We start from the raw sequence: 24,932 nt of genomic DNA, 5'->3' as shown, positions 1-24,932 counted from the left end.
ACTGGGAACGTGAAAAATTGTATGGTGTGACTGTGCGTACATGCCCTGATTGTATGGTATGAATGTGTATGTATTCCATATGCCCGGCCGATAAACATTCTGTTTGCGCAACTGCCGCGTTAGAAAACAACATTGTGACGCGTCGCGTAACCGCTACGTATCGCGTTGTTGCGTAATGCGTCATATGACGCGCCGCGTTAGCGCACCCGGAAGTGCTCCGGTGCGCGAGGCGCGAATCGCAGTTTCCCGGAAGCGATCCGGGGCGCGGCGCAGAGCGCGTAACGTAAGCATACCAGGTCATGTGACTTGTTAATAAAACTTTTCATTGGTTCATTTCACTTTCATCACTTAGCAATAGCAAGTGTTGTAGCTTCAGCTGGTGCATCCCCACCACCACCACCACCTCCTAGGAAGAGAGTACCACCTCCTCAGGTGGTGGTTGAGCAAGAGGTGCCCCCCTCCCACACCTTCTTGTTGCCTGATTCGGCCAACTCAATCGATCGAGCATGAGACTCTGTTGTGATCTGAAGAACCGCTGCCTGCGGTGCCTCCCTGAGCCGCTTGACGGAGGCCCCCGAGGGGCGGTGTGGTGGCACGGACTGGGAAGGGGCACTTGGCTCCTGCCCCCTCCCCAAGTCTCGCTCGGCCAGCTGAGTTGTGCCCACTCTTGCGGCCTACGACATGGAGAGGCCGGGGCGTTGACTAGGCGGGGCCTCCGGCCGCAACCACAGCGCCAACGATCGCTGCTGACGGAGGGGAGCCTTGCCGGTGAGAGCCACTGATCTGAAGAACCGCTGCCTGCGGTGCCTCCCTGAACAGCTTGACGGAGGCCCCCGAGGGACGGTGTGGTGGCGCGGACAGGGAGGGGGCGCTTGGCTCCTGCCCCCTCCCCAAGTCTCGCTCGGCCAGCATAGTTGCGCCCACTCTTGCGGCCTACGACATGGAGAGGCCGGGGCGTTGACTAGGCGGGGCCTCCGGCCGCAACCACAGCACCAATGATCGCTGCTGACCGAGGGGATCCCTGCCGGTGGGAGCCACTGATCTGAAGAACCGCTGCCTGCGGTGCCTCCCTGAACCGCTTGACGGAGGCCCCCGAGGGGCGGTGTGGTGGCGCGGACTGGGAGGGGGCGCTTGGCTCCTGCCCCCTCCCCAAGTCTTGTTGCCCTGGTGTGACCTAAGATCGCCCCCGACATAGGCGACCGGCTCCCGGGGTCCAGCAGAACTTTTTGCCTTTTGGTGGCTCTTCTATTCTGCACCTTGTCCCACAATCCGTTTGACCTGAAGACACGTCCTGCGCTGCCCTCGCAATGTGGCCTGGTCCGAGAATGTGTGCAGGGGGACGGTATTCCTCGCTCGGCCAGAAGAGTTGTGCCCACTCTTGTGACCTATGACATGGAGAGGCCAGGGCGTTGACTAGGCGGGGCCTCCGGCCGCAACCACAGCGCCAACGATCGCTGCTAACGGAGGGGAGCCTTGCCGGTGAGAGCCACTGATCTGAAGAACCGCTGCCTGCGGTGCCTCCCTGAACCGCTTGACAGGGGCCAACGAGGGGTGGTATGGTGGCGCGGACTGGGAGGGGGCGCTTGGCTCCTGCCCCCTCCCCAAGTCTTGTTGCCCTGGTGTGGCCTGAGATCGCCCCCGACATAAGCGGCCGGCTCCCGGGGTCCAGCGGAACTTTTTGCCTTTTGGTGACTCTTCTATTCTGCACCTTGTCCCACAATCCGTTTGACCTGAAGACACGTCCTGCGGTGCCCTCGCAATGCGGCCTGGTCCCTGAATGTGTGCAGGGGGACGGTATTGATTGGATCAAGATGGCGGCTTCACACAAAGCTGACTCAAGTGTTGCTGCTGATGCTATGCAGACAAAAACTGGTTTTCAGTTTGTACATTCTTCAGGATTTTTCCATCCAAGGCTGGTTGAGAGTTTGTAGAACGATGGCTTCAGATTTTCAACATACTACTCTTCAACATTCTTCATAAATGTAACAATGTGAGACTCACTAGGAGAACGGCCGTTTATCTTTCCTTTCAAAAGGCTGCCAACAATATTTTCTGAATGGAAGACACCATCTTGTAGCATAAAGGGCTGCGTCAAGGGTGATATTGCCCAGAATGTCTTGTTTTCTAGTGCTCGTAATGACGAAGCCAGAACTGCCGAAGGGATTCTGGTCCTGCCGCTACTTATTGGAGACATTGAACTATACTCTGAACCTGCCTGGCCTCGACCAAAATGGTGCCAGTATGGGAGCGACTTGCAACTCCTTATGACGTTCTAGTTACTTAGCCTTGACGTTATGGGGGATGTATGCGGTCTTTGTGCACATGGCGGGCGGGGAAGGGTACTGACTGGGAATACGGACAACCTTTTGATGTCGATTTTTCATTATTGATTATTGTATTAATAAAGCTTCGAAGTAATGTCGCCCATGATACTCGCCCATGGTGTGCGTATGGACGATTTTATTGTAACTGATCCTGTTATACTTTCAATTAAAAAATCAACCTTCACTGATCCTGCAACCGTTTGTCACGTTTAGTTTTTTCAATTAAATGGCTCGCTTGTTACATACTCCTATACCCCTGGCTTTTGAAAGACACCATCTTGTAGAATAAAGGGCTGTGTCAAGGGTGGTATTGCCCAGAATGTCTTGTTTTCTAGTGCTCGTAATGACGAAGCCAGAACTGCCGAAAGGGATTCTGGTCCTGCCGCTACTTATTGGAGACATTGAACTATACTCTGAACATGCCTGGCCTCGACCAAAATGGCGCCAGTATGGGAGCGACTTGCAACTCCTTATGACATTCTAGTTACTTAGCCTTGACGTTATGGGAGATGTATGCGGTCTTTGTGCACATGGCGGGCGGGGAAGGGTACTGACTGGGAATACGGACAACCCTATTGATGTCGATTTTTCATTATTGATTATTGTATTAATAAAGCTTCGAAGTAATGTTACCCATGATACTCGCCCATGGTGTGCGTATGGACGATTTTATTGTAACTGATCCTGTTATACTTTCAATTAAAAAATCAACCTTCACTGATCCTGCAACCGTTTGTCACGTTTAGTTTTTTTAATTAAATGGCTCGCTTGTTACATACTCCTATACCCCTGGCTTTTGAAAGACACCATCTTGTAGAATAAAGGGCTGCGTCAAGGGTGGTATTGCCCAGAATGTCTTGTTTTCTAGTGCTCGTAATGACGAAGCCAGAACTGCCGAAAGGGATTCTGGTCCTGCCGCTACTTATTGGAGACATTGAACTATACTCTGGACCTGCCTGGCCTCGACCAAAATGGCGCCAGTATGGGAGCGACTTGCAACTCCTTATGACGTTCTAGTTACTTAGCCTTGACGTTATGGGGGATGTATGCGGTCTTTGTGCACATGGCGGGCGGGGAAGGGTACTGACTGGGAATACGGACAACCCTATTGATGTTGATTTTTCATTATTGATTATTGTATTAATAAAGCTTCGAAATAATGTTACCCATGATACTCGCCCATGGTGTGCGTATGGACGATTTTATTGTAACTGATCATGTTATACCTTCAATTATAAAATCAACCTTAACTGATCCTGCAACCGTTTGTCACGTTTAGTTTTTTCAATTAAATGGCTCGCTTGTTACATACTCCTAAACCCCTGGCTTTTGAAAGACACCATCTTGTAGAATAAAGGGCTGCGTCAAGGGTGGTATTGCCCAGAATGTCTTGTTTTTTAGTGCTCGTACTGACGAAGCCAGAACTACCGAAAGGGATTCTGGTCCTGCCGCTACTTATTGGAGACATTGAACTATACTCTGGACCTGCCTGGCCTCGACCAAAATGGCGCAAGTATGGGAGCGACTTGCAACTCCTTATGACGTTCTAGTTACTTAGCCTTGACGTTATGGGGGATGTATGCCGTCTTTGTGCACATGGCGGGCGGGGAAGGGTACTGACTTGGAATACGGACAACCCTATTGATGTCGATTTTTCATTATTGATTATTGTATTAATAAAGCTTCGAAATAATGTTACCCATAATACTCGCCCATGGTGTGCGTATGGACGATTTTATTGTAACTGATCCTGTTATACTTTCAATTATAAAATAAACCTTCACTGATCCTGCAACCATTTGTCACGTTTAGTTTTTTCAATTAAATGGCTCGCTTGTTACATACTCCTATACCCTTGGCTTTTGACCCTTTCCTACGCGCGGTCTGTACTACCGCCCTCGGGCGATCTATGTAATGAACAGACTACCATTGCCGAAACACAAGGGAATGCATCTCAGAGAGATAAGTCAAGTACGTGGTAGATAAAAACATTTTCGTGTTTATGCACGCTGATGTGCTTTGAACGATGCCCCCCCCCCCTCCTCATCATTTAGATTACCACCGGCCATTGCACAAAAGCGTACCGGGCGCTCCCCACGCAAAAAAAACCGTTGGTGTTTTTTTTTGTTTGTTTTTTTTGCCCCGCGGGCCCTTTTAAAGCCTCCACATCAAACCTAGGGGGTCAGGGAGGATCTACTATGCCCCCTTATGGTCATTTCCCCCTTCGTTTTGGCCTCCTCTTGTCTCTCGATCCTACCAAGAGACAAGATGGCGGCCGCTCCGGACTGTTTAGAATGTTGACAGACACCGGAGAGCCAATCAGCTTCGCTTCGCGTAGTTCCGTTACGCGTCTAGTACGCGAACCGGAGCGCTACCCGGAGCGCTGTCACAGATATACATATTTTTTTGAACGTTAATTTATCAAAATCCACTGGAGCACATATATTGAGACCTAGCAAAGGCACATCGAGCTAACAGTCCCTACACTTTTGCCAAGTTTCATGCAAATCCATTCAGCCGTTCGAGCTAAAAGTGAGACCAACCGCCCTATGGAAATTAACATGGGAAAAACGCGTTTTGGGACCCCCCTTTTTTCTTGCCCCCCCCTTAACGAACACTCCCCAAATTTTCAGGGGCTGCTCAGAAACAGAATGTGCTTTTTCCTGAAAATTTCAGCCAATTCTGTCCACAAACGCCAAAGTTATTAGACATAGAATTTTCAAAAATCCCATAGAGAAAAAATCCTAACTATAACTATATATATAACTATATATATATACATACATATATACACATATATATATATATATATATATATATATATATATATATATATATATATATATATATATATATATATATATATATATATATATATATATATATACATATATATATATATATATATATATATATATTCACTGAAAAAAGTATAGGTTTCACACACATTATAGTTAAGAATTAGCATTTAACAAAAGCATAGGTTTCACACATGTTATATTTAGCTGGACATTTCACTCATACAAAACCATTGAAATTCCCCCGTTATAGTTAGTTCAGCTAATTATAACTTGCGTGCCATCAATGCTGATGACGTCACATATTACGTCACTCATGACATGGTCAGTGACATCACTCATGACATCACTGATGACATCTCAAATGATATCACTGATGACATCACTGATAACATCATCCAGTGAATGTGTGTTTTTCTGCAAATTAAATATGTTTTATATGTGTACATCTCAAGGTTGATGGAAGAATAAATGGGTATATAAGTGTCTAAATGGATGATTTTTTTTGTAAAATTGATTGTATAACGCACTTATTAAGTGTATCTTAGTGAATACATGGGTTAGTGAGTAATGTTTGAATATGTAAATATCTGTATAAGTCTCTCACTTTGGGGGCGTGGCTGGACCAGCCAAGATGGTGGACGTCTCTCCGTGAGGATCTGGCTGCCGGCCGGTGACCGCGGCCTTTAGTGTCTCTTATCAGTGTCCTCACACGCCACAGTGTCCGCCTTTAGAGTCCAGAGGTGGCAGGGTCCATCCCGGTGAGCCCAGAAACCCGATGTAAGGCGCAGCGGAGTCGGGAGCACTCCGTCCACAATCCGGGGTGATCGACCTCCCCAAAATGGCGGACCCGCGGCAGAGATCCGTGGACCTCTAACGACTATCCCACACCAGCGACATTCAGGTGAGACCAACAAACATTGAGTGGGAGGTGACCGCCTGAACCAGCGGCCCGACTCCAGGACAGGGGCCCCGGGTTGCCAAGCTGTGGCGCTGCAGCGGTGTGAGTGGGCTCCTTCCCTCCCCCTCTTGTCCGACCGCCTTGGAGAGAAACCCTGGCTGATGACCTTAGCAATCACGGGGGCACGATCCGGGCCTCGGAGCAGCGGCATACGGGAGAACAGAGGAGCCAGAGGGCGCAGTGTATGACCTGGCAAGCGATCGGCACCGGGGAGGACGTGTACCCTACAATCCCCATGTGAGGCGGCGGCAGCCCGAGCCCAGCGGCCCTGGGACAGTGTGCAGTTGGCGGGCCGCGGGTTGAGGAGCCTTGCCGCACCAAAACCAGTGACTGTAGTTGGTGCCTCAGCGTGACCTGGGTGAGGGCTGGCAGGACCGGGCTTTCGGGAGGAGCCAGGCAGGAGGAGACGGCCTAGGCGACGCATCAACAGTGCAATTACAAAACCACGAGAACGTCTGGGCCTACCTTCCCTAACTGACAGCAAGGCCGCGGAGGTGCTAAACAGACCAGGGGAGGTGGCGAGTCACCCGCGGAATCAGCGCAGGGCTGCCATCAGGCGGTGTGAGCCTGTTACCCCGGAGCCCTGAGCACGGCTAGGCGACCCCGGACACACGTGGCCTGGGGCGAAGACACAGCATAAGCACCCATCGCGAGTACACTCATGAAGTCGCCTGGGGAGCAAGAACGTCCCCCTCCGCTTCCAGCCTGTGAGGTGCCAGAGCACAGCAGCGTGGAGCACAGTTACTAGTTGGGTGCACTTGGCGACAGGAGGCCACCCTGGAGTTCCCTGCAGGCTGAGGGACGATAGCCACCCTGACCACATCCTTGACACTGCAAGTGGGATACCCTGTGATACCACCGGGCCATGTTGCCACTGAAGGGCACACCTCCATCCTGTAAATATAGACTCCGCGCCCGAGTGGTGGGACTCACGTGCCACCGCTAAGGATCTTCCAGACGGAGAGACTGAAGCGGGCCACCGGCAGCCGCCAGCAACAGTAGGACGCATCGAGAAGTCAACCCCCTCGCCATGGGTCGCCCTCAGAAGACACTTTCCCAGATGCCAGCCATGATGAGGTCACAGGACGAACCTGCCAGAGAGGACGCTACGTCCAGAAAACTGGGCCAAGTCCTAGCGGCCATAGAGCACTCCAGAGTGGCGATGGAACACAAGTTTGACACCCTGGCCACTGACCTCAATATCTTATGGGATGACCACAGGAATCTCACTGACAAGGTGAACCAGGGAGCAGCGACAATGCAAACGATAGAGCCGCAGGTCCAACAACATCACCAAACCCTAAAAGACCTCCAGGCCCGGGTCGAGACTCTAGAGCATAAAACTGATGACTTGGAGGGGCGCTCCCGCAGGAGTAACATCCGAATTATGAATCTACCGGAGGGGGTGGAGGGGGCCGGTCCGGTCAAGTACATCACAGACTGGATCACAACATTCACGCCGGCCGAAGACCTGACACCTCATTTCTCCATCGAGCGGGCGCACCGAGTGCCGGCCCGGAGGCCTAGGCCAGGCCGCCCCCCGAGGCCCTTCCTGCTGAAACTACTGCACTTTCGAGATCGGGACATCATTCTCTACGCAGCTAGGGTGCATGGCCGTCTGCAGGTGGAAGACAAACAAGTGATGATGTTTCCCGATTATTCTCAAGCAGTACAGCGACAAAGAGTCATCTTCCAGACAATTAAACGTACCCTGCGCCAACAGAATGTTCAATATGCTCTTCTGTTTCCGGCACGCTTCATGATTGTCCACGAGGGGAACGCACACTTCTACTCTGACCCAAAAGAAGTGGACACCTGGATAGAACAACACCTTCCACGTCGAGCTAACACTTCACCCACAAGAAGCGGCCCTGGGGTGCGCAGAGTGGGACGGCGACCCCGAAAACTCACCCTGACACAACTGGAGGTGCGGTTAAGCCCTTCTGGAACAGACTCCGCGGATCTAACGCAAATCATCACTGAAGGCACTGCAGGTGGTGGGCACCCTGGACCCCGGGAGGAGATGCTCAGACATAGAGGTGGGCCCCCACCTGTTCAGGTCGGAGGACGAGGGCAACGACGCACCCGCGTCCCGGTAGGGCTCTGTGACGCCTTCCAAGGTGACTCCCCAAACAGCAGACACCCTGATATAATAAGGCGCCGGCAAACACAGGACACTCAGTAAGAAGGATGAGATCCGAGCCCGGACCACGGACTGCTATGGAGTTGCCCTGCTAGTTGAGATCAATGGCTTGCTGACTGCCGCCCTCCATTGCGGGGAACATAATAGCCAAAGGCATCCCAACCCAGCATACCCAAAGACGAACTGAAATGCTCCCGGAGGACACTTCACTGAAGACTTCAATGGCCGTGGGACCGTGCCGGCGGTGGCCGGTGAGATATCCTTCGACGAGCCCACGACAACAAACAAAGGTTTTTTTATGCAAACCAGTCTGGAGGCGTTGCGTCGTGCAATGGATCCACGATGTTGGGACTGTTTCCCAAAGTTGCAGTTTTTTATTCCCTTTAAAATCCTACTTTTTCCACTTACTCCTGAGCGGGATGGAGGCAAACAGAGTAAACAGCATGGAGTTCTCAGTGGCGGGGGGCAGAAGGGGGTGGGTCGGATGGGGGGCATACTTAGGGGCAGGTGATCAGATTGCATAGGCACCACATGACACACAGAATGTCAAACACCGATTTCAAGATCCTCACGCTTAACATCAGGGGCAGGTACACGGCCAGCAAACGGTATTCGGTCTACGCCTATATTAAATGTCAACAGGCCCAAGTGGCCCTCCTACAGGAGACCAAAAAATATAGTTTGGAAGGTTCCCCTGGTTCAATTCACAGGGAGGGGAGCAAGTACAGAGAAAAATATCGTGATACCCTGTGGTATGTTCTTGGTCAATTAAGTAAGACCAATGTATTTGCTATATCTAGGAACTGTATAGTGTATGGAGGGTGGGGGGGCTAATTCCTAATTGGATTTTATGTAAAGTACATCAAACATTAGTACCAATGGGTGACACAGGAACAAAGTTAGAACTAGGGTATATATAAAAATATAGTGCAATTTATTTAGGTACCTCCCTATTCAGGGTTACACTCTAAGTTAAAAACATTAAAAGCAATACATTTCATCATAAGAAAACAATTTCCATAATCATAAAACAGTCAAAAAACAAAAGTCGACGCGGCGTTTCGGTGGTTAAAAAATGGTTTCACCTTCTTCAGGACGTTTTGACTAGAGTAACTTCAAGTCTTAAAAATGAAGACTTTATTGACGACAAGACTTTCCCTTTTAGTATTGTCTTGAATTGTCGAGGATCTTTAAGGTAAAGCAAGGCCTTATTGGGGTTTCTTTCTTTCTTATATCGGCACAGAGGAGCCACCGTTATTTTATATCGTGGTTGTTGTCCAGTATAAAATTATGGACTCCTTCTTTACATTGGAATCACAGAAAAGAAGAACTTTTCATCTATTCTGTTCGGTCTGCGGTGGGAATATCGCAGGATGAATATTAGGGAGACGATCTCTCTTTTTTGAAAGCTTCGTTTGCGTAATAGGGCCTCCCTGCTCCTCTGTGTCCGGGTCTTCATTTCAGTTCTAACTTTTTTCCTGTGTCACCCATTGGTACTAATGTTTGATGTACTTTACATAAAATCCAATTAGGAATTAGTCCCCCCACCCTCCATACACTATACAATTCCTAGATATAGCAAATACATTGGTCTTACTTAATTGACCAAGAACATACCACAGGGTATCACGATATTTTTCCCTCCTACAGGAGACACACTTGACGGCGTAGGAATTAGATCGATTGCGTAAAAAATGGCGAGGCGTGATATGCGCACTGGGTACTCCACATTAACCAGAGGTGCACTCATATGGATTTGGCCGGGGGTGCCCTTTAAAGAACACAGCAGGATCATCGACAGGGAGGGGCAATACGTAATACTGACAGGCCTATTAGAAGGCCAGCACACACTTGTGGGTTGTGTGTACGCCCCCAATATAGATCAGGATCAGTACTGGAACACCCTTACTGGCGTCTTGGCCCACCATGCAGGAATACCATGGCTTCTGGGGGGAGATTACAATTGTGTTCTAGACCTGCACCTGGACAGATCACATCCCTCACCACTCCACTCACCAGCACACAAACAAACAGCAGAGGGTGGATGCATGGAGGACGCTAAACCCGGCCGTACTCTTTTCATTCTATCCCACATGACCTGCGAGTGAGGTTAGATAGGTTTCTATACACCACAGACCTGATACCCAAGATAAGACATGCGGATTACATGGGGTGAATACTATCAGACCATGACGCGCACATAGTAATCCTTCGCTGGCGGCCGCCTCACCCCCCGGTCCCAACATGGAAACTGCCCCAGGAGTGTCTCACTGATCAAGCCTTCCGCCACGCCCACGGTGCGTACATCAGGGAACACTTCCTGCAAAATGCTGGCTCTGCCTCTTCTAGGGCAATAGAGTGGGACGCATACAAGGTGAGTGCCAGAGGTCATTGTATTCAGCAAGTAGTAGGGGTACGGTGCACACTAGAGCAGGCACTGTGCGGGGTGGAGAAAGTGATGCGGATCTCTCCCAGGACATGGATCAAGGGAAGGCCACACTCGTGCAACTCTCAGCAGCGAAACTCGCGCACACGGAGGCTATGAGGGACTTGTGCAAATATGACTTCAGCGCCTATGCAGCTCGAGCACACAGTGAGGGTAATAGAATGGGTGCACTTGTAGCTTAGTTGACCCAACAGGACACGACAACCCATCCCATTACGGAACTCATGGACTCAAACGGGCACCTTAAACACGCCCAACTTGACATCTTACACATATTTCACGGCCACTACACCGCGGTGTACCGTGCCCCGACGCCGATGACACAATGCGAATTGCCTCAATTTCTAAGCCCGTCATGTATGCCTTTAATTTCTCAGGCGGATAGGAAAGACCTAGACAGTAGAATCACACCCTCCGACATAAAACGTGCAATAAATTCATTAGCAAAGAAAAGAGCACCTGGTCTGGACCTCTTCCCCCTAGAGAACTTCAAAACCTTCGCGGCTGAAATAACACCCCACTTGGTGTCCACTTACGAGGAAGCCCTGACCAAAAACATACCTCCGGCCTCGTTCCGCGAGTCGCTAGTCGTGACGTTCCCAAAGCCGCACAGAGACCCCAAACTCCCGGCCTCTTATAGGCCAATTACACTACTAAACGCGGACTGCAAGCTCCTAGGTAAATTACTAGCCGACCGATACAGTCAAATCCTCCCGGCGATGGTGCATCCCGACCAGTGCGGCTTCGTGCCCCGATGCAACACCTCCCACAATTTACACAGGCTGTTTCACATACAGCACGAAATCACAGACCAATTCCCGGGAGCAGCCTGACTGATCTTCGATCTAGAAAAGGCGTTCGACACCCTGACCTGGCCCCACCTCTTTGCCGTCCTGCGGGAAATCCAGGTAGGCCCCACGCTGATGGCGGGCAATTTTTAATGCATAGACAACTAATAGACAGTAGCCGAGCGTACTGAGATTCGCGGGAAGAAGAAACCCCCAACGCACCCAGTGCTACACACGATACTGCGGATGGGGGCAGGCAGACACCTAGTGACATGGCATTACAAAGCCATTCGGGAACTCACCGAGGTTCCCCTAGACAGACTGAGTCAATCCTGGGAGGCTGATATAGGACGGGTCCTCCACGACACGGAGTGGACACGAGCACTAGAATACCCAAAAAAAGTCTTCCGAAACGCCTGCTTCAAAAATATACAGTTCAACGTTCTTCATTGCGCTTATCTTACGCCCGACAAGCTGCATAAGTATTACCCAGACACGGAATTCAGATGTCCCCGATGGCAGTTATTGAATGCGACCCTTAAACATTTGTTTTGGGACTGTCCGTCGCTGCAATCATACAGGAACAGAGTACACCACATGCTGCACACGTTGGTGCACTTGCAACACATCACTACATGGGAAGCATGCGCCCTGGGTATTTATAAGAATAAGAAGTCTGAGAAACTGTAGTGGCGGTTTGCAACCTTAGCCATCTTCTTGGCCAAACAAAATATAGCCATGCATTGGAGGGTCCCTACAGGACCGCCAGAAGCGGCCTAGGTGGGAGCTGTGAACAAGTGGGGAGCAGCGGAAGAAGAGATCCTGAGGGAGGAAGTGGTAAAAGGTGCACGCAAACACCAAATCTCTATGGAGTGGGCACACTTGCTAATACAATTTAAGCAAGAGACAACCGCACAAGATAGTCCAGAGCCGATGCAACCCCTACCTTGCAGCCCCCCTAGGGCCCCAGCCCACAGGCCCCACCACTATTGCATGTGTGGCACCCCTGGAGGTTGATGTGCCACGGGTAGTCAATCCTACTAATGTGATCATCTGTTATGGCCGCGGGTTCCCCCCCTCTTTTTCCCCCTCCCCCCGCCTTGTTTGCCCTTCACGACACGCATCACCAGCTTCCACCAGCTGGTGTCTGACGTGGGCGCCACCCTGGAGTGCCGCTTGCCCCCTGATCGCCGCTTTTTCCTCTCCTCCCCACTTTTTCTCCTCTCCTCGGGGGGTATCCCCTCCCGTGGTTCCCAGTTCAGTTTTAGTCGGCAGGTTGAAGTCCGACACATTTACTTACATGCTGATGTTGGCATACATTAAGTAGGGTAATATACTGATGGAGGGGTAGCAGCTCCACCGGACCTCACAATCATATCACCTGAGGGATCAGGTACACTCAGACATGTCATCCTGTGATGAGATAGCCCACTGATGGATTCAGGGGACATATTGCACAACTGCCACACTCAGAAGACCGAAGCCAATCTGCTGTCATTAAACCACGATTGCAAATGTGATATAATGTCGGCATATATGATGATCGATGTGTGACCTATCTCATAAATGTAAAACCCTAATAAAAAGATTTAAACAAAAAAAGTCTCTCACTTTGTGTATAAGTAACTGCATGGGTTAGTGAGTAGCTACATGACTGTCTATATGGGTTATTACTTGCTTTCGAGTATCAGTATGAGTGTCTGAATGTCTGTATGGTTCAGTGGGGGATATTCCTTAGAGCATAGATGCATGAATGAGTAACTCACTATTTGTATGTGTTTTGAAGACTGCATGTGTGCAAGATTGTATGGGCGGATGAGTTTGTGTATGGGTGTGTTAGTGAGTGAATGACTGTCTCAATAGTGTCTTTATGAGTAAGTACACATGTTTTAAACTAGTATATGTGAGTATTGAAGTATATAAGTGAGTATATATGAGAGTGAGAGATTGGAAGAGTTCCTGTATAAATAAGTATTTGTTTCTATAAGTGATTGTTTAAGAGAGTAAGTATGTGTACGTTTCTGTAGAAGTAATTGTAGTGGTGTATGTATACCTGTATATGCAAGTAAATGGATGTATCAGTGTCGGTGTTTAACAGGATGTATAGGTGTATGAGTACATATGATGAGTGAGAACATGTATGAGTGACTGTATAGAACTGTTGGTGAATGAGAGGATGTGTATGTTGATGTTGGAATTACTGATTAGGTTGTTGTAACTGGTATTGGTAGCTCCCTTTTTTTGAAAATTGTATTTTCTTTTTTTGAATGTGTGTATCAAAGGTTATATTAGGATGAGAGGAGGTCTGCCACTCTTTCACAAGGATTATGTTATCAGTGATATCATCAGTGATGTCATTTGAGATGTCATCAGTGATGTCATGACTGATGTCACTGACCATGTCATGAGTGATGTAGTATGTGACGTCATCAGCAGTGCATTGCGGGCGCGTGAGTTATAGTTAGCTGAACTAACTATAACAGGGGAATTTCAATGGTTTTGTATGAGTGAAATGTTCAGCTAACTATAACATGAGTGAAACCTATGGTTTTTTCAGTGAATTTCTAAGGTTTTTTAAATGCTAATTCCTAACTATAATGTGTGTGAAACCTATGGTTTTTTCAGTGCATTTCAAAGGTTTTATAAATGATAATTTTAAAATGTATTAATTATTATATTTCTTTCTTTTTATAGTAATTTCCTACATTTTTATTATAGATATATATATTTTTAAGTTATATTTCATACTCTTAATGTAAAATAATTACAAAACAAAAAAATGTTTTTTTTTATTTTTTCTTAATATATAAAAATTAAATTCTATATAATTCCTTTTTCATTCTTTTTTGGTAACCGTACTGTACACGTACGGTGATCACACCATACTCTGTACTGCTAATCGTACTCAGTGCATACCTGCGCATACGCTACAAATACGCTTTAACGTTACGCATCACTTCAATGCTTCCGTGTGACGTCATGTACGGCGCTCCGTACGCGAAAGGCGTGAAAGTTTTTAATTGTTCAAAAACATATATTTATGTATTTAATGTACATACAAAGAAAATACATTATCTGGCATAATTATAAAAATTGTTTTTTTAACTTTTAATACGCGTACATTACTTTTAAAAGCAATTACGCAAATTGCGGCAGGATGTCATACGTACTCGCATCGTAAGAGCACCGTAAGCACACCGTCAGCGTACGCAAAGCCATGTAACTTTCAAAGAACATATGTAATTGGTTCATATTACTTCCTATTCTAACTGCTGAAAGACCCCACCCATTTTAATCAGTCTTCTTTGACTTTCATTGAAGGAACACCTTTTTCTGAAGGAGATGTGTTTTCATTGTTTTATCATGGCTGCCCAGCAAGAAGGCACTTCACAACACTCTTCTGAGGAATAATTTGTGGCAGAAGATCCACCCACAAAAGAGAAGAGGCAGTGGTATGGAAAAAAAAATCATTTACAGCAGGTGAATAAAAGGTAAATGCTGCAAAAGTAACCTGCAAAATTTGCTCTGTTGTACAATCTAGAGGGAATCCAAACAAACATTTTTCCTTCGGGACTGCAAGCATGGTGAGGCATATCAAGAAACAGCACCCTGTAAATGTTGCCCGTGCTGCATGCACCAGAGTTATGGACGACATTCCACCAGCAGAACCAAGTACTTCAACAGGATCTGCAAGTCCACATCCAGACATCCGTCCGGATGTACATTTTGTAAACAACTATTATGCTACGGCGAACAGTCGATGGATTTAATTATTAGGAGGAAACAGCAGCACCAGTGCTGTTGGCCTTATTTTTTTTTTTTAAATGTTCCTGTTAAAAGCTTTTTTGTTTGCAGTACTGTTTTTTCCTAACAAAAAAAAAATGTTAAAAAAACATTAAAAAAAACTACAAAACAACAAAACAAAAAAAAAGTTATTTTCAAAACTACCTACTCTGGTTAAGAAAAGAGCTAAACTTGTATGCTAGTGTGTGAAAGTTTAGATGTATGTTTGTGTAGTGCATAATTGACTGAAAGAATACATTGTATGGTGAATGTGAAAGTGCAGAACTATAAGGAAGTGCTACAGCTTAAATCTATAGGGTGTTTACTTTATAGTATACAGTAGTACATCTGAAGAACTTGAATGTAACGTATGTGCATAAATATGTTACAAGTCTATGCTTCCCTTTGCACTGCTAGTGAAACTGCCTAGGTGCATTTGTAAGTGTTTGTTAGGGGCAGATTTACAACCCCCTTGTGCCTCTTTTACACCGCTGTTGCATCACTTTTCTGATATACAGCGACAGTTTCTGCAGAAAGTTTATTTTTATTTGCTTAATAAAAACTGTTTCAAACCTAGACTGATTTTTTTTGCTGCGCAACCACACCTCCCCATCAGGAAAGTAACATTATGGGGCTTATTAGGATAGCAGATTTTCCGCATCCTCTGGGCCGGTGAAAGCCACCGCCGGCCCGGAGGATGGGGAAAATCCGCTGCGGACCCACAAAAGACCCACCGCCACATTAGGATGGCTGGTGGGTCCTGGTTTCAGTCCGCTGCTTTTCCGCTGCAGGTGGCTTACAACTGCGGCGGAAAAGCTCTAATATGGTGGCGGTGTCTCTCAGACACCGCCAGACATATTAGGATGGGTTTCAAAACATGCTTTTCTGCGGCGGGTTTTCCGCCGTGGAAAAGCATGTGGAACTTCACTGCAGGGGCCCTTTGCGGGGCCCCTGGGTGAAGGGTGGTGGGGGGTGCACATGGGGGGCACCTATGGTACCCCCCTACATTTGTATGCAGTAATCGTCAGGCACCGCACGGTGCCTGCCGCTTTCTGCATACAAATGCAATGTATGCATTTTTAACATTGCGGCGGGTGCAGCTTGAAGCCGCACCCGCCGCAATGTTAAATATAGAGGATGTGACCGCCATGGTGGCGTCACATCCTAATTGCACAGGAGGGAACTCCGCAGGCCATGCGGAGGTTCCCTCCTACTCTGGGTCCATCCGCAATCCTAATGGCCCCTTTATGTAAAAAGTATGTCACCTACAATCTTGATAAAAAAAAGAGCGCAAGACACTGTCATTTTTCCGCCGTGATTTATACACCACACGGCAACTACATAAATGGCCCTTGAAACATATGAAAACATTTGTTTCCCTCATAATCCCTCTCCACCACCTTATGGGCACTGTACAGAGTTAATAGTTGTTACGATCGCGGAGGTACCGCGAACTACAAATCCCGGCATCCTCCGGGAAAAGACTACAGCTCCCGGCATTCCTTGCGGCGCATCACACTTCCGCAATGCGATACAAAAAGGGAATGGCGGCCGGAGCAAGTTGTCGGTGATTCCGGACCCGTAGCTTTGCTCGACCTCGGAGTTCTGTCCTGCTGGTGTGGTACGAGTGTGGTTACCGTGACGCTGTGTGTTTCTTATCAGCGGCAGTTTGTTTCCTACCCACCTCCGGCTGTGAAGGTATATTTGGAGACCTTGTTTAGTTTTGGTGTTTTGCTTTGGGGAATTGCTTTGGATTTGTCCCGGTTGGTATTGTCGGCCAACGGCGGTGATTTCTGTTGTAACTATCGAACATTGGATAGTTACTCCTTTTGGGGTGCTCTTTTCTTTCTTGTACATAAGACTATACCTGGAACCCAGCTAAAAGTTGGGGATTCCACCTTTGGAATCTCCAGAGGAGCTTTGTGAGACATAACAAACACCTTGTGTAAAAGGGTATCACGGATTATATATGTACAGATGTGTAACTTGTTCTTGGCTTTTCTATTAACAGGGGATTAGGAGGTGTGGATTACACTCTACCCCTGTAAGGTTTAGTGGAGTCTTATATAGGTAGGTGCTTAGTGCAGGAACTGAATTGTCGTAGCAAGCATTGTGTTATATGTTCTACTGGAGTATGTATCGCTTATATATATATTCTGTATCCCTATAGTTACAGCATATCCAACCCTACGTACCTCTTTACATCCACAAGGCTTTATCTTTTCTTTTACAGGTATGAACCCTCATAGCAACAGTTATAGAAGCTACCCATTTACTGTGTTTGTTTATGTCTTTCAGATCTCCCTCCCTGCTGTCCCAATCCTTTCCTTCCTTGATATTCCTTATTTTTCCCCTCACTTAATCCTGTCAACACTCTGTGCTATAACGGCTGTCCAGGTGTTGGCTAGATTCAGAGGTGGGCTTACCTTTCAACAAACCGATCCTGAGGACTATTCATAACAGAATCACCGACCCATGAATTCTTGTCCTTCCGGTCGGGTTGTGCTGGTATGGCCACTTTAGAGGATGTGATAGAGGCCTTGGGCGCATTGCAGTTAGAGGTAGCTGCCTCTAGGTTAGAAACTGCAGATTTGAGGGCGCGCGTTGATGTGGTTCAACACAATCCCTTTGATGCAGGGGGTACGCCACCGCCTCAAGCAGTTGTGGTAGAGATGCCTGTATCAGTCCCATTGGCTTCCCCGGAACGGTTTTGTGGGGATTCGGATAAGGTGCAGGTGTTTCTCACACAGATAGCGTTGCACTATTCCTGTAAGCCTAGATCTTTTCCCACTAATCAGGCGAAGGTGGCCTTTCTGATTTCTTATTTAGCGGGCAATGCTGCACAGTGGGCTGTCCCCCTAGTAAATCGCAACGATCCTTTGTTGCATGATTGGGAGGCCTTCAAAACGGAATTCCTACGAGTATTCGACAGAAGGGCAGATTCCTATACTGCAGACAGAGAAATATTGGAACTAAGGCAAGGAAAAAAGGATCTTGTAACATATTTGAATGCCTTTAGACGCTTGGTAACGGAAACCACATGGCCCGAAAAGAAACAGGCATCTTTGTTTCATCAGGGTTTGAATGATGAACTCAAAGATGTGATTGCACAAATCGACCCCCAGCCTACCACTTGTGAGGGATTGATTTACTTGGCCCTGCGTCTAGACCATAGACTGTGTGAAAGGAAGGGGGATAACTGAAGGAAACCAGTGGTAGAGACACATGCTTCTAAGGAAGCCAGTTCGGGTTCTTCATCCGAGCCTATGGAAATAGGGGCTGTGAGAACAGCCTTGACACCAGCTGAAAGGGAATCGAGGCGTAAACAGGGCCTTTGTTTATATTGTGGCAAGAAGGGCCACTATGTAAGGGAATGCCCTGTGAAGCCTAAATCCAACTGATTCAAGGGTAGCCGAGTGGCTGCTGCTGATGCGGAGAAGGCATCGGAAAACTAGCAGACTTTAGGAAACAGGAAGGGGTTTCTTGGAGTCCTCAATATGTCCCTTCATTGAGTAACAAATTACAGTATGTGACTAATCATCTTTACGTGTCCATTGTACTAATGTTGGCTGGGAAAGCGATAAAAGCCTCAGCTATGGTGGATTCCGGGGCAACGGGCATGTTCACTGATTTTCAAGAAGCTAAACGTCTAGGGATAGTTTTGGTTCCTAAAGAAAGACCAGAAGAGGTGTATGCTGTGGATGGGAGGAAGCTGAGCATGGGTCCGATCAGTTTTGAAACTGAAGCAATCGAGGTGAGGTTGGAGGACAAGCATGCAGAGATGCTTACTTTTGGTGCGATTAGGGCTCCTCAATATGGCATCATTTTTGGACTACCCTGGTTGGAGAAACATAACCCTAAGATAGACTGGGACTCGAGAAAGGTACACATAAATTCTGAGTTTTGTCTGCTTCATTGTTTACAGGAATGGATGAGACCAGTTCAGGGTTTGTTAGGGGGGCCCTGTATCGCCTCCGCAGCAGAAAAATGTGTGCAACTCCCTGTTGATTATCAGTCGTTTAGTCAGGTATTTAATGAGGAACATGCTGAGAAGTTACCGCCGCATAGACAGTACGACTGTCAAATAGATCTGGTTCCAGGTGCCTCAATTCCGTGTGGCAGGATTTATGCACTAACACCTGCATCTTAGAGAATATCTGGACAAGTTGTTAGCCTTGGGTTTTATACGCCCATCCAAATCCCCAGCCGCATCGCCTCTCTTTTTCATTCCTAAAGCCAATGGTGAGCTGCGCGCATGTGTGGACTTTCGTGCGTTAAACGCCATCACTATCAAACACAGGTATCCTTTGCCCTTGATCAGTGTGTTATTGGAACAAGTGAAGAAGGCTACGATATTTACGAAATTAGATCTAAAGGGGGCGTATCACCTGGTCCGCATGCGTAGCGGGGATGAATGGAAGACGGCATTCAAAACCAGATATGGGTTGTTTGAGTACAGAGTAATGCCATTCGGGCTCTGTAACGCCCCTGCGGCCTTCCAATTCTTTTTGAATGATGTGTTCCGGGACATCTTGGACCGCTATGTAATTGTCTATATTGATGATATACTGGTATATTCCGAAACAGAGGAACTACATTTCCAACATGTCACCAGCGTGCTCACTATCTTGCAGGCTAACCATCTATACTGCAAGATCAGCAAGTGCGATTTTCATGTGCATGTGGTGGAATTTCTGGGAGTGATGCTGAGTCCGGAGGGTCAAGAAATGGCGGACATGAAGGTGGCGGCGGTAAGGGACTGGCCTGTTTCAACTTGTGTGAGGGATGTACAATGCTTCATGGGTTTCGCCAACTTCTATAGGCGTTTCATACATCAGTTCTCGAGGTTGGTGGCGCCTATTACACATCTGCTGAAGAAAGGTAAAGGGTTTGTGTGGTCTGAAGAGGCACAATCCGCCTTTTCGTCCCTTAAAGAAGCATTCGTAACAGCCCCTGTGTTATCACATCCTGACCCGGGCAAGCCCTATATTGTGGAGGCTGACGCATCGGAGGTGGCAATAGGGGCGGTCTTGTCTCAACGCAATTCAGACACATGTCAGTTACACCCCGTGGCATACTTGTCACGAAAGTTGAATCCGGCGGAAGTGAACTACCACATAGCAGAAAAGGAGTTGCTGGCAATACGTGACGCTTTTCAGGAATGGCGTCAATTTCTCATGGGTGCTCGTCATGTGGTCACTGTTTATTCCGACCATCGGAATTTCAGGTTCATGTCTGCTGCGCGTCATCTACCTCCCAGACAGCTCCGGTGGATGATGTTTTTCTCCGGATTCAATTTCATCATAACCTTCCGCCCGGGTGCAGACAATAGGAAGGTGGACGCTCTGACGCGCCAGTCAACTTGCAGTCCGAATGAGGAAAAGGCTGAGGCGAGCATAGTGGCTCCTGAGAAAGTGGTGTGTGTATTACAGCCAGATACTTTCTTGAGAGACGTTCGGCAGGGAGTGAACTCCTTTGACTGGAAGAAGTGGTTGGGTAGCCATAGGGAATGGAGATTGTATGGGGGCCTGCCGATGTTCCGTAACCGGTTGCTGATACCTACTCGGGCTCTGAGAAGGCAGGTATACATCTGGTGCCATGAATCGCCTAGCGCGGGACATCTTGGGGTGGCTAAGACGCTGGAATGTGTATTAAGACAGTTCTGGTGGCCTTCGGTGAGACCTGATGTGGGGCGCTGGGTGACAGCCTGTGCTCAATGCGCTAGGATGAAATCGAACCATGGCTGTCCGCAGGGGTTGTTGCAGCCTCTACCTACTCCAAAGATTCCTTGGGATCGGATCTCAGTGGACTTCATCGTCGGCCTTCCCGCTGACAAAGGTTGCACAGCCGTTATGGCGGTGGTTGATTACCTGTCCAAGATGGGGCACTTTGTGGCCTGTAAACAAGTACCTTAGGGGGGTCAGCTGGCACTCATGCTGATGGTCAACGTGGTGAGGTTACATGGATTGCCGAGCGTCATTGTTTCTGACAGAGGGTCTCAGTTCCCAGCTCAATTTTGGAAGACATGGTGTTCTTCGTTGCATATTGAGTCCGCCCTCTCCACCAGTTTTCACCCGCAAACTGATGGACAGACTGAGCGGTTGAACCAAACGCTTAAGCAGTATCTAAGATGCTACGTGGACAATGACAAGGAGAACTGGGTGGATTATTTATGGTTGGCGGAGGTGGCCTATAATAATGCCACACATGGTTCCACCAAGATCTCTCCGTTCTACTGTTTGTACGGCAGGCATCCACGTTTCCTTCCATTTGTGCAACCTGAAACTGACTCTTTGCTTCCTGGTGTGGTTCATAGGGTGGCACATATTAAGGAGACGTTGGTCAAGGCACAGGACAACCTGCGAGCGGACAAGCATCGGAGGCAAGGACCTTCATATGGTGTAGGGGACGAGGTGTGGTTGTCTACCAGGAACTTGCGCTTCAGGAAGCACAGTGTGTTCAACCCTAGATACATTAGTCCTTATAGGGTGCTGAAAAGGGTAAATCCTGTAGCAGTTAAGCTAAAGCTCCCTTCCCATCTCCGCATACATCCTGTGTTTCATGTTTCTTTGCTGAAACCATCATTGTCGAAGGGCCAGTCCCGTCCTCCTCCTGTATTGGTGCATGGCGAGGAAGAGTATGTGGTCCGTCGTATTCTGGACTCCCATTTCAGGAGGAGTAAGTTGTGGTATCTGGTGTCCTGAAAGGGGTACGGGCCTGAAGAGAACTCCTGGGAACCTGCTCTAGGTGTCCATGCCCTGAGGTTGGTGTCTGCATTCCATAGGAGATGTCCATTGAAGCCTGGACCCTGTCCTCGTGGTTGAGAGAGGGATGTATTGTTACGATCGCGGAGGTACCGCGAACTACAAATCCCGGCATCCTCCGGGAAAAGACTACAGCTCCCGGCATTCCTTGCGGCGCATCACACTTCCGCGATGCGATACAAAAAGGGAATGGCGGCCGGAGCAAGTTGTCGGTGATTCCAGACCCGTAGCTTTGCTCGACCTCGGAGTTCTGTCCTGCTGGTGTGGTAAGAGTGTGGTTACCGCAACGCTGTGTGTTTCTTATCAGCGGCGGTTTGTTTCCTACCCACCTCCGGCTGTGAAGGCATATTTGGAGACCTTGTTTAGTTCTGGTGTTTTGCTTTGGGGAATTGCTTTGGATTTGTCCCGGTTGGTATTGTCGGCCAACGGCGGTGATTTCTGTTGTAACTATCGAACATTGGATAGTTACTCCTTTTGGGGTGCTCTTTTCTTTGTTGTACATAAGACTATTCCTGGAATCCAGCTAAGGGGCATTAGTTGGGGATTCCACCTTTGGAATCTCCAGAGGAGCTTTGTGAGACATAACAAACACTGTGTGTGAAAGGGTATCACAGATTATATATGTACAGATGTGTAACTTGTTCTTGGCTTTTCTATTAACAGGGGATTAGGAGGTGTGGATTACACTCTACCCCTGTGAGGTTTAGTGGAGTCTTATATAGGTAGGTGCTTAGTGCAGGAACTGATTTGTCGTAGCAAGCATTGTGTTATATGTTCTACTGGAGTATGTATCGCTTATATATATATTCTGTATCCCTATAGTTACAGCATATCCAACCCTACGTACCTCTTCACATCCACAAGGCTTTATCTTTTCTTTTACAGGTATGAACCCTCATAGCAACAGTTATAGAAGCTACCCATTTACTGTGTAGGGATTTAGTCTTATGCCTGTGTTTGTTTATGTCTTTCAGATCTCCCTTCCTGCTGTCCCCATCCTTTCCTTCCTTGATATTCCTTATTTTTCCCCTCACTTAATCCTGTCAACACTCTGTTCTATAACGGCTATCCAGGTGTTGGCTAGATTCAGAGGTGGGCTTACCTTTCAACAAACCGATCCTGATGACTATTCATAACAATAGTGTTCCTAACCTGCCCACTACTACTTACTTTCCCCATACTCTATTGGAAAATACATCACAATATCACTGGCAACAGTAAACCGTTCCCACCCAATAAGGAGCAAACTTGTGCTCGGAACACTTCAGCCAATAAAATGTCCATGTTGTTCCACAGACGAGCAAGGAATGACTGCCAAACCTTCTACTTTTAATACTACACAGCCAATGAACATTAAGCTTCGTAAAGTCCCGCTTGGAGTACGTTACACTAATACTCCCCGAACAGGAAGGAATCCCTAACAAAACTTTTCCACTGACTTCTTGTACGACTAACGGTTCCTATGAAAAAAATATATATAAATCTCCTGCACAGTATCTATTTCAATTAGCAACATATTGTGGTGAACTTCTAACCTCTGTACTCACGCAAGTGATCCATGAACTGTTACTATGGTAACAGGCAGGAAAGTACTGGTACTGTTTTAAAAAAAAAAATAATAATTAAGGGAAGACATTATCTGGGATAATCATGAAAATTGTTTTTTAAAACTTTAAATAAGCGTATATTACTTTTAAAAGCAATTACGGAAATCGTGACCGTACGTCGTCAGAACAAAGATGGATTGAAGAGTTATACATTTTATAAAACAATATAATACTGCACGCTAAAGGAGAAAAGTCAGCACAATTATTGACCCCTCTCCCAACATTTAAAAGCCCCTGGGTGAGGTGGTAAATTAATCGAGACTGAATACGTTAGTACAGCCTACTGTGCTTACGCTACCAGGAAAACACTACAACAATACAAGGCCCAGATTTCCATTGTAGTGATATCTTTGTTCCAGGTCTAGTTGTCAGATCGGCACACACACTTCCTCATGGCTCGTATACAACCACACCACACCCATCCAGCACATTTGTCACTACACATGTGACCCTATGTATAAAAAAGACAAAAATGACTTGTTGTATGCCATTTTAGAGTTGGTCCCAAAGTACCGAACAAGGGGCCCACTACTACATGTGTGGCCTCTTTGGTCACTGAGCTAGTGGTGCCCGAAGCACTGAGCCGGTGAAGAACCTGCGATGATGATGATGATGGGAGCACGAGTATGTCGTTAGCCATAGAGATATCACGACTCTGCACCATATATGAGAATTATTTGTTGGAGATCGGGACTACATCATGCAGAAGGTGTCTTTTCCATGAAAAGGTGAGCAGTGAGGCTTGAGTACGCATCGGAGGGTGTCAGTGCTGTAGCAGACTAAATACAAAAACGCGACTTAGTATTTTAGACGAACGCACTCCTATATAGTGTATTAATTTACATGTATACATTTTTTCCCCAATAGCAGGAACGTTTTTATAATCGCTGAAATGTCTGGAATATTACCAATACAAATAGTTCATAGAAATGTGAGAAGGAACATGTATAAAAGCGCAATGTTATCTAACTCCAAATTAATATAGTAACAATATCCAATCATAACATCTTTCTTTTATTATCTTTCAGATGTAGAGCTTCAGGATGGATTATGTCCGGCACGTGGTGAAAAACACTGGTGACAAAAAGGTGAGCTGCGAGTATTGTTTTCAATCACTCTTATTTCCTCTCTCGTTTCATAAAAAAATTACACACAATGTTAACTTCCTTTTTATCTTACAGGTTGTGTTTTACAAATTGACGACACCCCCCCAAAATAAACTTACAAAGCTCTACGTTCGTGTATTCTGCGATGATGAGTGGCCATTGTAACAAGGACTGAGAAGCATGCTTCGACAAGTAGTGCTCCCTGTTTGAAT

The sequence above is a fragment of the Lissotriton vulgaris genome, chromosome 2_1 (genome assembly GCF_964263255.1).
Source record: "Lissotriton vulgaris chromosome 2_1, aLisVul1.2, whole genome shotgun sequence".
Taxonomy (NCBI): domain Eukaryota; kingdom Metazoa; phylum Chordata; class Amphibia; order Caudata; family Salamandridae; genus Lissotriton; species Lissotriton vulgaris.
This window is presented reverse-complemented; position numbering follows the sequence as displayed.